The sequence below is a fragment of the Cryptomeria japonica genome, chromosome 7, assembly GCF_030272615.1.
Source record: "Cryptomeria japonica chromosome 7, Sugi_1.0, whole genome shotgun sequence".
Lineage (NCBI taxonomy): Eukaryota > Viridiplantae > Streptophyta > Pinopsida > Cupressales > Cupressaceae > Cryptomeria > Cryptomeria japonica.
Genome location: NC_081411.1, coordinates 127562597 through 127575227, shown reverse-complemented (window position 1 = coordinate 127575227; position 12631 = coordinate 127562597). Strand labels below are relative to the sequence as shown.

Here is a 12631-nt window from a genome sequence, read left to right as displayed (position 1 = left end):
TAAATTTATTAAACTAATAAATGTTAACTATTTTATCACATAGGTGAACGACTGACAATGATTTCTTGTTCATAATATTTTCAAGCCCATATTAACATTAGGCTAATCCAAGCAACTTAGCAAGGCCCTTACACTATGCTAAAAATCAATGTAAATTAAATTTCTTAGACTAAATTTCAACAATATACAAGTAATTATTTAAACAAAATGTTGGAAGAATAGACAGGTATGTGGATTATTTTTCATTTTATTCTTTTGACGAAATGTCTCAAAAAAATGCATCTCATGGAAAGAAACTATTGGAGGATATGAATGATAGAATTTCATAGATAACAAAGAGACATTATGTACCCGTGACTCGCAAATACTTTGATTTCAAGAATGCACAAAGAAAATTAGAAATGAATGAAACTATTGGAGGATATGAATGATAGAATTTCATAGGTAACAAAGAGACATTGTGTAGTAGTATCTCTCATAAAATTTGACTCGCAAATACTTTGATTTCAAGAATGCACAAAGAAAATTAGAAATGAAAGAGATTGATGTAATATAAATTATTATTATAATTTTTAAAAAAGCAACTTTTCATAATATTTAAAATGAGAGATTATTTCTTAGTAATATTTTACAATGATATTGATAAAAATGTTTTTAATATTTTAGAGGTTTATATTTTATATTATAGAAAAATGATTGACAAACAAATGGCAAGGTTTTGAGAAAGCAAATTCAGGTGAGTGATAAAATAATATTAATTTATTCCGACGTACTCTGCAGTAAACTTGTATGCGACATCATATTTACCCAAACACCCCAACACTTATTTACGTGCTGAGTTAAACTCTGTCATGACATTAAATAGTAAATGATAACTTGATTTAAACTTTTTCATGGCCTTACTTTATTTATTTTGTTAAATTTCAGATTGTTTTCAAATGTTGTGCAGAGATGGTTATTTAATTTTGCAATATCACTACCTCTTTGTTTTTCAAATGTTACGCAAAGATGGTTATTTATTTTTGCATGTTGCGCAGAGATGGTTATTTATTTTTGCTCACAATCACTACTTGCTTTAATTTTATAAATATATATTTTTTATTATTAGTAAAACTTATAATGTTAGTTAAAATATATATTTATTTATTTTATATTTTTAAATTAAAAAATATAATAAAATAATAAGATAAAATGTGCTTTATTTTAAAACACAAAAACCAATTATATAAATTTGAGCAACAATAATGTAAATAATGTTAAAAACAATTCACTTTCTATTAAAATTTGAGTATATCTTAAGGGCGATAAAATGAAGATTTAAAAACTCTTTTCTTAATTTATCTAGATGGTCTCTTATGTACTTTGGCTTTGTTCAAATTAAAAAGAGTTTTTTATATGATATGTATTGTTGTGCTCCAAGAAGACATGAACTATGTACAATACATTCTCATTGATGAGATGAGCTTCATACGATACTTTATGTCAATTGCATCTGAAATGATTAATAGATACAGTATTCATGCAAGCGCTAGTTATAAGGGATGTGAGAAAATAATTCTTAACTAAATTATTCTTGAGCCAATAAATAGTTTAACATGTGCCAATGAAGATTGTATAAGTGTATCGTTTATTTTCAACAGTTCCAGTTCATGTCAGTAATCTACAGCTATCTATCATATTAATTATTATCAGATGTTGAAATCAGTTGTATCTATATATGTAATCTGTTAATTAAATGAGCGTCCTACTACTGTTTCATTCTCTGTAAATTTATGTTGTTACATTTTCTTTGTAATTAGAGAGTACAATTTTTTTACATTGAGGTGTGCTGAGTTTGTGGATTCGATTAGCGAATTGGAATTTGTATTTAAGGAGGATTCCGCATTACCTTTGAGAATTGTAACAAAAGAGATAACATCTAGTCAATCCATCTTCCTCTATGGCCTATTAGCTCAGCTGGTTAGAGCGTCGTGCTAATAACGCGAAGGTCGCAGGTTCGAGACCTGCATGGGCCACATATCAAATGTTTTTGGTAGTTGTATTTTATTGCTTATTGCATTACACTCGTTCTCCTCCCCTGAGATCAATATTGATGGAGGGCGCCGCCAAAATTGCTCTGTTCAACGCTTTTGTAGCAGATAAGAGCCTGCATTGCTATTACGAAGAACCTTAATTATTCCTCACTGTAGGTAACTTCCTGCACTGTTACCCACCACCTCCAAATGCTTCAAGTGATTCTTATGCTCAGTCGTCTTCTTGCAAATAACAAACGCACGCAAGGGTACATATACTTTCTAACTCACCAAGCAAAGAAACCATCGACCAACACAAGCAAATCAACCAATATTTAGCAAGGGAAATAGAAACTTGAAACACATTATAGCTTCCAACACTAAGAGACAATAAATTGATTTTTTTCGTTAGCATATATAGGAATTACAATTTTTTAGGTGCAAAAATCAAGCATTCATACAAACTAGAGACATAAACTTTTCGGATCTCTTTCATATACCCAACATACTTGTTATCCTTGGCTAGCATGAACCTCTTGTTCCTCCTCACAAAATCAACTCTCCTCAATAGCATGCATAGGATAAGCAAATTACCATAAACGTTTCTACACTTACAAATAAATTGAACTCTCTTTCTTCAACCTCATGCATAAGTTCTTCACTCATAAATTCTTCTTTGTTTCAAATGCGTAGCCTTCAAAATTCCTCCATATCTTGCAAATTTATGTCAGTCCTTTCTTTGGCATCATTAACAACTCACTGTTTGCTGCTACAGTGACATTCTCGGCATGAACCTCTCCCTCATAGTGGATTTTAAGGACACGTATTTCTTCCTCAATTCTGTACGTCGTTTCCTTGTTCATAGAATTTTCCCCCATCTCCATTTGGTATTCTAAACCATAACTCATGGTCCTCCGTTGTAAAGTCACTTCCTGGACTCAACTCCTCATGCATTATGAATCCGTTAACATGTCCATTGGTTCCTCGTTCTCACCAGTAAACTCTGCTACATCATTATACCCATTAATGTCTTATAGATTAAGCACCCATTGTTTAATTTATTTTCTCCCACTACATGTTAGTCCTCATTGTCCTCTTCTCCTAATAAATTCTTCACATAAGGAGGTTTTTTGGTGTCACCATATGTCAATGTCTGCTTGTCACAACACCCCTATACTACGACATGTTGCCTGCTACTTACATCATCCATCTTGTATGGCTCGTTTTCTCTCTGCCTACGCTTGTAGCTCACTACAAAGTCTCTACTGTCATCATGTACTTATAACTCAATGGTTGCTACCTCATGACCTGCAAGCATAAATGAATCAGTTGCTTGCAACGCATGTGTTTCTTTCTCCTTTGTCATGGTTGTTACATCGGACTCTTGAAGCATGTGGGCTACACAAGGATCATTTTCTCCTGTCTACAAAATATTTTTGTGTTGCAAACAACCTATTTCTCCATTTGTAGGCTACTTACATTACCGGCTCTTTACCTATCAAGGCAATCTCTTTCAACCTCTTCTATTACTTTTCAAGTTCCATTTGTTGGGACACTTGAGGCACGTCCATGTGTTCTCCACTCTTAGTCTCAAGGGCTTCTCACCTTGCCTTAGTCTCTCTCAAGGCCTTCAACATGGTCTCAAACTTCCTCACTCTAGCTACTACTATGAAATCTTTCATCATCCTCACTGATATTGTCTTCCTATTCTACATGCTTTTTCACATTCAGTAAATTGACATGTATAATCAAGTCAATTTCTTGTATATCGTTTTCTTACCTCGAGTTGCAAGTGAGGCCTCTCTATCATCTCAGCTTGGTCAAATTCAAAACACTATTATCTGCATCATCATTGTAAATGTTCTTAATTGTTTCACAGTGTTAGTCGATTATCAAATCATAGTCATCAGTTGCATGGTTATAGTCGCAAATGATTTACAGTTGAATATATACTCTTCCTGAAGTGCTACAAGTTCATCTAAACTGATGTCAATAATCTTGTCAACATAATAATCTGTGTATAGGGATTAAACATCCTATTCCTCTGTAATTTATAGCTTCAGAAAGTCACAACAAAGGCTTTGAAGGTTTGTGAAGAACTGGTTACGACGGTGAATCATGTGGTTATCCAACTCAATCAAATAGTATTGATATGAATACAGATGTAACCCTACAAATGTTGTGCGACGACATTAGAGTTCCTAGAGGAAAATGAAAAAGACATCTGAGAGTAGCGATGAAGAAATTAGGGTTTAAGTTAGATAATGAGGATCACTTGAACTCGATTCCATCGCAAGCCTAGTCGATGGGCCACAAGGACTATTATGAATGCAAAGCTGAATAGAAATAAAACTATGAGTTGAACATAGTGGTGGGAAAATTTGGGAAGATAACCGTATAGAATTAAGTTAGAGTGAAGATAAATCTTGAGAGATGACCTTTTCCTCACCATGCTAAAGAAGAAATTTTGAGCACTAAATGATGGATATTATAGGTAGAGATGATGGACATTGCGATTTTGTCTACAAGTAGGATTGCAACAAAGATTTTGTCTACAAGTAGGATTGCAACAAATGATATGAAGCAACTTTTGAGATAGTAAATACTAAACTTTGTGTTTCACTAATTATCTATTTGTGAAAGTCATGTGTCAAGATTTTTACAATTTATATTTATGATATATTTGTTTCTTATCTTAAATATTAAGAGTAAACAATATGAATCAATTTTGAGTGTTTAACACTTTTAAACCTAACAGTCAAAAAGAAATTTAAGCTGTCTGATTAAAGACACAAGTCAAAACTATTAATTGGAGCAACTCTACTGACAATGCATCCGAAGACCAATTGTGAGTATCTCCGACAGTTTATGTAAAAATATTTCATTTTATCAGCAGGGCCAATTTCAGTGGCCTATTAGCTCAGCTGGTTAGAGCAATAACGCGAAGGTCGCAGGTTCGAGACCTGCATGGGCCACTTTCGAAATAGTATTAATAATTCCTTTATACTATTTCTCGCATTTCAATCATGTTGTGGTAGGTTGTCTCCCCTGAGATCAATATGAATGGCTTCATCCGCTCAGCGCCGCCAAAATTTGCTCTATCCTACTCTTTTGTAGCATATTTGAGGTTGCATGGCTATTAGCAAGTGTCGCAGCCTCAACTGGAAGCCAAACATTGCTAGTTGCAGGTAGCTTCCATTAGCTCCACTTGTAGCTTAATGTCTACATTATTCATTTACTATAGCTACTTGTCGCATCTTCTGTGTGATATCTCCCCTATGCACTTTAGCTACATTCACTTGCAGCTACTCCTATATAGGATCCTTTCATCACCCTCCTTTTGGTGTTCTTTCACTTGCAGTTTGTCTAAATCAATTTCAATATTCTTGTTGACATGGCGATCCGTTTAAAATGATTAAACAATCTCAATACCATAAATATGGGTTTTTGCAATTTGATAAATATACAGTCTTTGATTATTTTTTTATTCTTCTGCAGTTTACAGCTTAACACCGTCACAAGAGTTTGTGGAGAGCTGGTTCTGTCATCGATTCATGTAGTTATCCAAGTTAATGCAATAGCATTGATGAGAATACAGACGGAACCCTACAAATGTTGCATGACCACATTACAGTTCCTAGAAGAAAATGGAAAAATAGAATCTTAGTGTAGTGATGAAGAAAGTTTGGTTTAAGTTGGATTTGTGGATCACTCGAGGCAGATTCAATGTGCAAGCCTAGAAATGTGCCACATTTAGTCGATGTGCAACAAGGGCTGTTATATACATGTACATATATTTTAACATAGTGGTGTGAAAATTTTTAAAGGGTAATTCAATAGAATTAAGCCAGCATGAAATAAATATGGAAGGATATATTTATTTTTCAAAATATAATTCATTAACATTACATGTTCTAAACTCTCTATGTTTCATTATGATGTTTGGTGACGAGGAGGGTACAAGTGATATTTTATGAGATGGTGGAAGAAAAATTTAATTTTAAATCTACTATATAAGATCTAAAGTGTTTTAACCAATCAAATTGTCAAGAATATAACGTTACAATTTAGAAACTTAAAAAATTTGCATATAAGCTTTAGGAAATTTTTTTAAAAATTAAATAAACAGATGCTCAATTTTAATTGATTGAATTTTTTTTTTTAATAACTAGTTAGATTGATTGCAATGGTCATAGCATAATGGTAAGTACTGATAAAGTGAATTATATAGATTTCAGTAAGTGGTCGGAGATCAATTCACTATTTGCCAACTAGATCAATGATATATGTATTGAAACAAAGTAGTATAGTTAAGAAGAGGGAATCTACTTCTTCAATTTAATAGGCGAATGAACATGAAATAATAAAAACATATATAATTGTATAAAATGAACCAAGTGACATATCTATTGAATTAATTATTTTTAATTTATAATACCTATTTCTTCCTTTCAAATATTTATACTAATATAATTACAATAAATGCAAACACCATGAAGTTTTATAATTAAATTAAAAAAAAAGTTAAACAGAAAAATGATCACATAACCCTCTAACAATCGTTAATCATGATATCTCTACCATACCTTTATGACTTGATTATTTAAGCATGCTGCTAGCAATTTGTCAACAAAGTACGTACTATAGTCCTTTATTTGAACACATATCACAATAGAAATATACTAGAAGTCCCTCAAAATTCAATTGTTTATTAAAGAGGAGTGTGAGGATAATTCTTAACTGAATTATACTTGTGTCAGAAAAGATTGTATAAGTGTCTAGTTTTATTGTCAAGAATTCCAGTTCACTGTCAATAATTTACAGTTATCTATCATATTAATGGACATGATTATAAGATGTCGTTGAACTCAGTTTTATCTATATATATGTAAATCTGTTAATTAAAATCAATGTCCTACTGTTTCAATCTCTGTGCTTTTATGCTGTTACATGTTCTATTTGTAAGTGGAGAGTAGAGAATGTTATTACTGTATATAAACGTACACATATTGAGATGTTCTGAGTTTGTAGGTTCGATCGAGGCACACGGTAGCGTAAAAGCTATTTACTAATTTTTCTTATTTAAATTTGGCACAATATTTGTGCAGTAGCGAATTAAAATTTATATTCATCTAGTATTTGGAATTGGCATTATGTCTCTGAGTCATAGTAAAAGATAGATAAACTCTGGCGTGTACCATGTGTCCCGTGGCCTATTAGCTCAGCTGGTTAAAGCGTCGTGCTAATAACGCGAAGGTCGCAGGTTCGAGACCTGAATAGGCCACAAGGAGTAAGGATTTTGGATTTTGATTTTTTTTTTTGATTTTTTTTGATTTTTGATTTTTGATTTTAATTTTAATTTTTAATTTTTATTTTATTTTATTGAACGTTGTTCTTGTATGTCTAATATCTGCATCGTCAAGTTTGATTTATGAATGTTCTCAATTATTTCACGTTGTTGATTCGATTATTCCCTCGAAGTGCTAAAGTTAGTCTAATTCTATGTCAATATTCTTGTCGACATAATAATTTGTGTAATATGATTAAACATCTTATTCTTCTACAGATTATAGCATTGGAGGTTTGTGAGGAACTGGTTACAACAGTGAATCGTGTGGTTTTCCGAGTCAATCAAATAACATTGATGAGAATATATATGGAACTCTACAATTGTTGTGTGATAACATTAGAGGTCTTAGAGGAAAATAAAAAAGAGAGAATCCGAGAGTAGTGATGAAGAAAGTAGGGTTTCAGTTAGATTATGAGGATCACTTGAAGTGGATTCTATCACAAGTTAGAAATGTGTCACTTTTAGTCGATGGGCTACAAGGACTATTATGAATGCAAAGTTGTATATAAATAAAAACTATTAGTTGAACATGGAGGTGGGAAAATTTCATACTATATAGGATTTAAGCTAGCATCATGAGAGGATTACAAGCTTTTCCTCACTATGTTAAAGAAGAAATTTTGAGCCTTAAATCAATTGATAGCAATCATTATGGCTATTAAAGCTAAAGATGATGAGAACTTGGTGATTTTGTCCACAAGTAGCATGTCAACACACGTTATGAAGGAACTCTTGAGACAACTCTTGAAATGCTAAATGCTAAACCTTGTATTTCCTTAACCATCCATTTGTTGGAGAAGTGATGTTGAGTGCACATCAACATGAAAAAAGATAGAAAGAAAGATTAGAATGTTGTGTTGGAGATGGAGATTTAGTTGACTTGAAGATCATATCTTTGTTTTATGTTTTTTATCTTGTTTTTTAGTTTTCCTCCTTGTTTTATTGGTTTTTCTTGCTATTTGTTTTAGAAGTTTTCTTTATTGGAGGTTGCAACCTCTATAAAATGCTCTCTTATTGTATTGAGATGCAGTTGATAAGCTGCTTTGTTTCTTTTATAATTAGTCTTAAGCATAAATAATAGTGCTTAAATATTTTTCCTGTGTAAAAATGGTTCTACCTCAAGTTTTTGTTATCTTTGTTTGCTCATATATTTTTTGCTTTCATTATTTGGGACTATTTTGAATTCTATACTTGGTATGAGAGCAAAAGATCTAGGGAAGTGTTGAGGTTTAAAATGTATTTGTGAGACTGTGGGTTTGCAATTTAAAGACAAAGAATGAAGAGAGCCAACCATATTTGAAGACAAAGAGTTTTGTGCATGAAAGGTGTGCAAATTTGTCAAATTTGATGTTGTTCGATAAAATATTGCAAATATTAAAAATGTTTGTTGCATGCTTGTGAATAATTTACAATGATTGAAGAAATTTGCAGAGAAGATTGAATGTGTCGTTGTTGCATGAATAAATGATTGTTTGCATTAGATATCTTAAAAGAATGATTGTGAAGTAGTTAATCAAACATAAAATCAAGTAAATTAAATTATTTGTTTCCATGGGGAAAATTGGTAAAAAGGTGAAGAGAATTTTTGTGAGAAGGATAGTGTGGAGGAAGAAATGGCCAAAATTAAGAAATGTAATTCACAATTGATGGACAATTTGAAAAATTTAGGAAAATAAAGATGTGAATATTTATGTGAAATTGAGAATTTGGAAAATGAATTGGAGAATGTTAGAGAAAAAATTAAAGAGCTAGAAGACAAATTGAAATTGTTTGATGAAGTTAAAAAGGAGAATGAAGATTTGGAGGAAAAGTTAAAAGTATTGGAAAATGAAAATGAGAGTCTAAGGTTGAGGCATTCAGTATGTGATGTCTCATGTGATACAAGGGATTTGTGTCATTCATTTGATATGGATGATGTATCTAAAGTTTCTTCAACTAAAGAGTGTGAAGTTGAAGGCAAGGATGTGTTTGAATTTACAAATATTGTAGCTTGTGATGTTGATAAGAAATGTTGGTTTGAAAATAACATTGTTCTAAAGATCATTAAGAGCTTGGGTTATGAAGGAAAATGTTTGGGAAAGAATGGGTAAGGAATCATTGAGCCCATTTATCCAATTATGAGGTCAAAAAATGAGGGCCTCCTATATGCTAACATAGACACCAATAACGTTGTAGGAGTTGCAAGTTCAAATTTAAATCCACCCAAAGGATTGATCATATGGGTAAGTGCACAAAGATGGTGGTCAAAAAGGGGGGTATAAGTGGACATTTTTTTTCTGAAATCAGGTGAACCTGAACTTAGAGGCAAAATTTGAAAGTCATCCACTCAAGATATGAAGATAATCAAAGAAAAAATATTGTATTACTCTGAATCTAATTTCCAGACTACTAAACTTTTTCAAAATTGGATAAGATTAAGGGGGTCAAATCCTTCGCACATGAAAAACTGACCCTGTTTTTTATTCTGAAAAACATAACATAGTGTCTGATGTGCGCATCAAAAAAGTCATAGTTAGATTTAGTATTTTGAAAAATCCTTTGGCAGAAAGATAGTTAAGAGTGAGCACTAGAAGACGTGTATTTTTTTGCAATTTTTTGTTGAGTATTTTTTTTTTAATGATTTTTCTAATCGAGCACATTCTAAAAAATTCAGTACCTGTTCGTGTGCAAAGTATAAGTTGCACTAAACAAATTGAAAATACAATTTTTTTTTTTTTAATTGTAAAGAATCAAGTGCACTACAATAATATATAAAGTTTTTTAAATTTGGATACGTATATCAAAAGTTATTCAAAAAATGGTGGACCTATGTCTGTGAGAACTATGGAGACACTAGTAAAAGAAATTCAATAATAATATGTTATTGTTGTTCAAATTGAAAACAAATTATATGGTTAGAAAGCTCAGAAGATGGGTGAAAATATGGTGGCAATTTTAGAAATACCCACTTTACAAAGTGTAAACCTGATGATGACAAAGTCGATAAACCAAGTTGATAAAATAAAACACGTCAAAAATGAGAGAAATGGAGGGAAATCAGACTTCCAATCCATAGCGTTGTCATCTAGGCCTATTTCCAAGCCTAAACAGTCAAAAGCGCGTACGGGGTACTTATGGTTTAAAAAGCGCGTACGGGGTATGTATAGTGTAAGCAGCACGTACACACTATTGTATAATATGATATTCTATGTATTATATGTGTATATACATATAATATATGTAATATATAATATGTGTATAATATGACATTGTATATATAATATGTTTATATACATATAATATATTAAACATATATATACACATGTAAGTGTATCGTCTCTCCCTCTCAAACGCATACAAGGTTTCTCTCTCTCTCTCTCTCTCTCTCTCTCTCTCTCTCTCTCTCTCTCTCTCTCTCTCTCTCTCTCTCTCTCTCTCCCCTTCTCCCTTCCTCCATACCCCATCCCTCTTTCTCTTCTTCTCTCCCTCCATACCCCACTGTAATTGTGTCTGCACTTCTATATAAGTAAGTGAATTTATTTCTTATCTACAACTTCCTCTTTGATTTTTATCATGTATCCTCTCCTAAAAAAATTGACTGATGGATTTTTGTGTGTATATTGAATAGGAGGAATAGGGTTTGAAATTGAACCACAGGTGTATTACCATGACAAACAAGGAAACCTGTAGCAATATTCTTCTCGAATGTGTTTTTAATGAGCAGAGCAGATGTGGAAAATAGTGTCAACAAAGCAACATGATGAGTCAGAGTACCTGCAATATGTTTTTCAAAAGAAAACAACAGGTAGGAAGAGAAAGAAGGAGAGTAACACAGATGATGTCCTATAGAATGATAGTGGTGGGTATGCGAGAGTTCCCATGTTGTTACACAACGCCTGTCACCTAAAGAAATTCAAGTTTGTTTTATGCATGGCAGTGGTAGTATATGATGATCATCACTTGTCAAACAGCTTGGAACGGTACATACCCATGAAATAAATCAAGTGTGTAATTCCTATAGTCACAATTGAGATCAGTCTTATAACCTTGCAAATTTAATAGCATCATATGTTTTAGAACTTAGGCAGTACTCTTAGGGTTAGATCAAGCTCTTACACTTGCTTTTTAGTGAATCATCATTGTTTGTTCAGTTGGAGTCTCGTTGTATGATGTTCTATTCATAACTTTAAATTTAATATATCATTTTATTAGCCCACCATATGACCCGTCATAGAGGTTGTATTGTTTCCTAAGAGGTCATATGGTATCCTGTGACCCCTTAAGACCCCTTCTCTTTCCCTCCCCCCTACTCTCCCTCTCTCCCTCTCTCTCTCTCTCTTCCTCCATACCCCTTCTTCTCTCCCACCCCACCTCTTCTCTCTCCCTCTCCCTCCCTCTACCTCTCTCCCTCTCTCTACCTTCCCTCCCCCGTCTCTCTCTCTCTCCCTCTCTCTCCCTCTCTCTCTACCTGCACTATGTTTTTCAGAAGAAAACAACAGGTAGGAAGAGAAAGAGAGAGAGTAACACAGATGATGTCCTGCAGAATGATAGTGGTGGGTATGCAAGAGTTCCCATGTTGTTACACAACGCCTGTCACCTAAAGAAATTAAAGTTTGTTTTATGCATGGTAGTGGTAGTATATGATGATCATCACTTGTCAAACAACTTGGAACGGTACATACCCAAGAAATAAATAAAGTGTGTAATTCCTATAGTCACAATCAAGATCAGTCTTATAACCTTGCAAATTTAATAGCATCATATGTTTTAGAACTTAGGTAGTACTCTTAGGGTTAGGTCAAGCTCTTACACTTGCTTTTTAGTGAAGCCTCGTTGTTTGTTCGCTTGGAGTCTCATTGTATGATGTTCTATTCACAACTTTAAATTTAATAAATCATTTTATTAGCCCACCATATGACCCCTTAGGTGTCATTAGAGGTCGTATTGTTTCCTAAGAGGTCATATGGTATCCTGTGACCCCTTAAGACCCTTCCTCTTTCCCTCCCCCCTACTCTCCCCCTCTCCCTCTCTCTCTCTCTCCCTCTCTCCATCTCCCTTCCTCCATACCCCTTCTTCTCTCCCACCCCCCCTCTTCTCTCTCCCTCTCCCTCCCTCTCCCTCTCTCCTCTCTCTACCTTCCCTCCCCCATCTCTCTCTCTCCCTCTCTCTCCCTCTCTCTCTACCTGCAATATGTTTTTCAGAAGAAAAACACCAGGTAGGAAGAGAAAGAGGGAGAGTAACACAAATGATGTCCTGTAGAATGATAATGCTAGGTATGTGAGAGTTCCCA

The 12631-nt window shown here is 33.4% G+C and overlaps 2 non-coding genes across 2 annotated transcripts; both read left to right on the top strand.

Moving 5' to 3' along the window:
* Positions 1-1941: 1941 nt before the first annotated feature.
* Positions 1942-2015, top strand: TRNAI-AAU (transfer RNA isoleucine (anticodon AAU)). Its single transcript has one exon. It is a non-coding gene; the product is annotated as a tRNA-Ile (tRNA).
* A 5207-nt stretch (positions 2016-7222) lies between these two features.
* On the top strand, positions 7223-7296 carry TRNAI-AAU (transfer RNA isoleucine (anticodon AAU)). The gene has a single exon. It is a non-coding gene; the product is annotated as a tRNA-Ile (tRNA).
* Positions 7297-12631: the final 5335 nt, after the last annotated feature.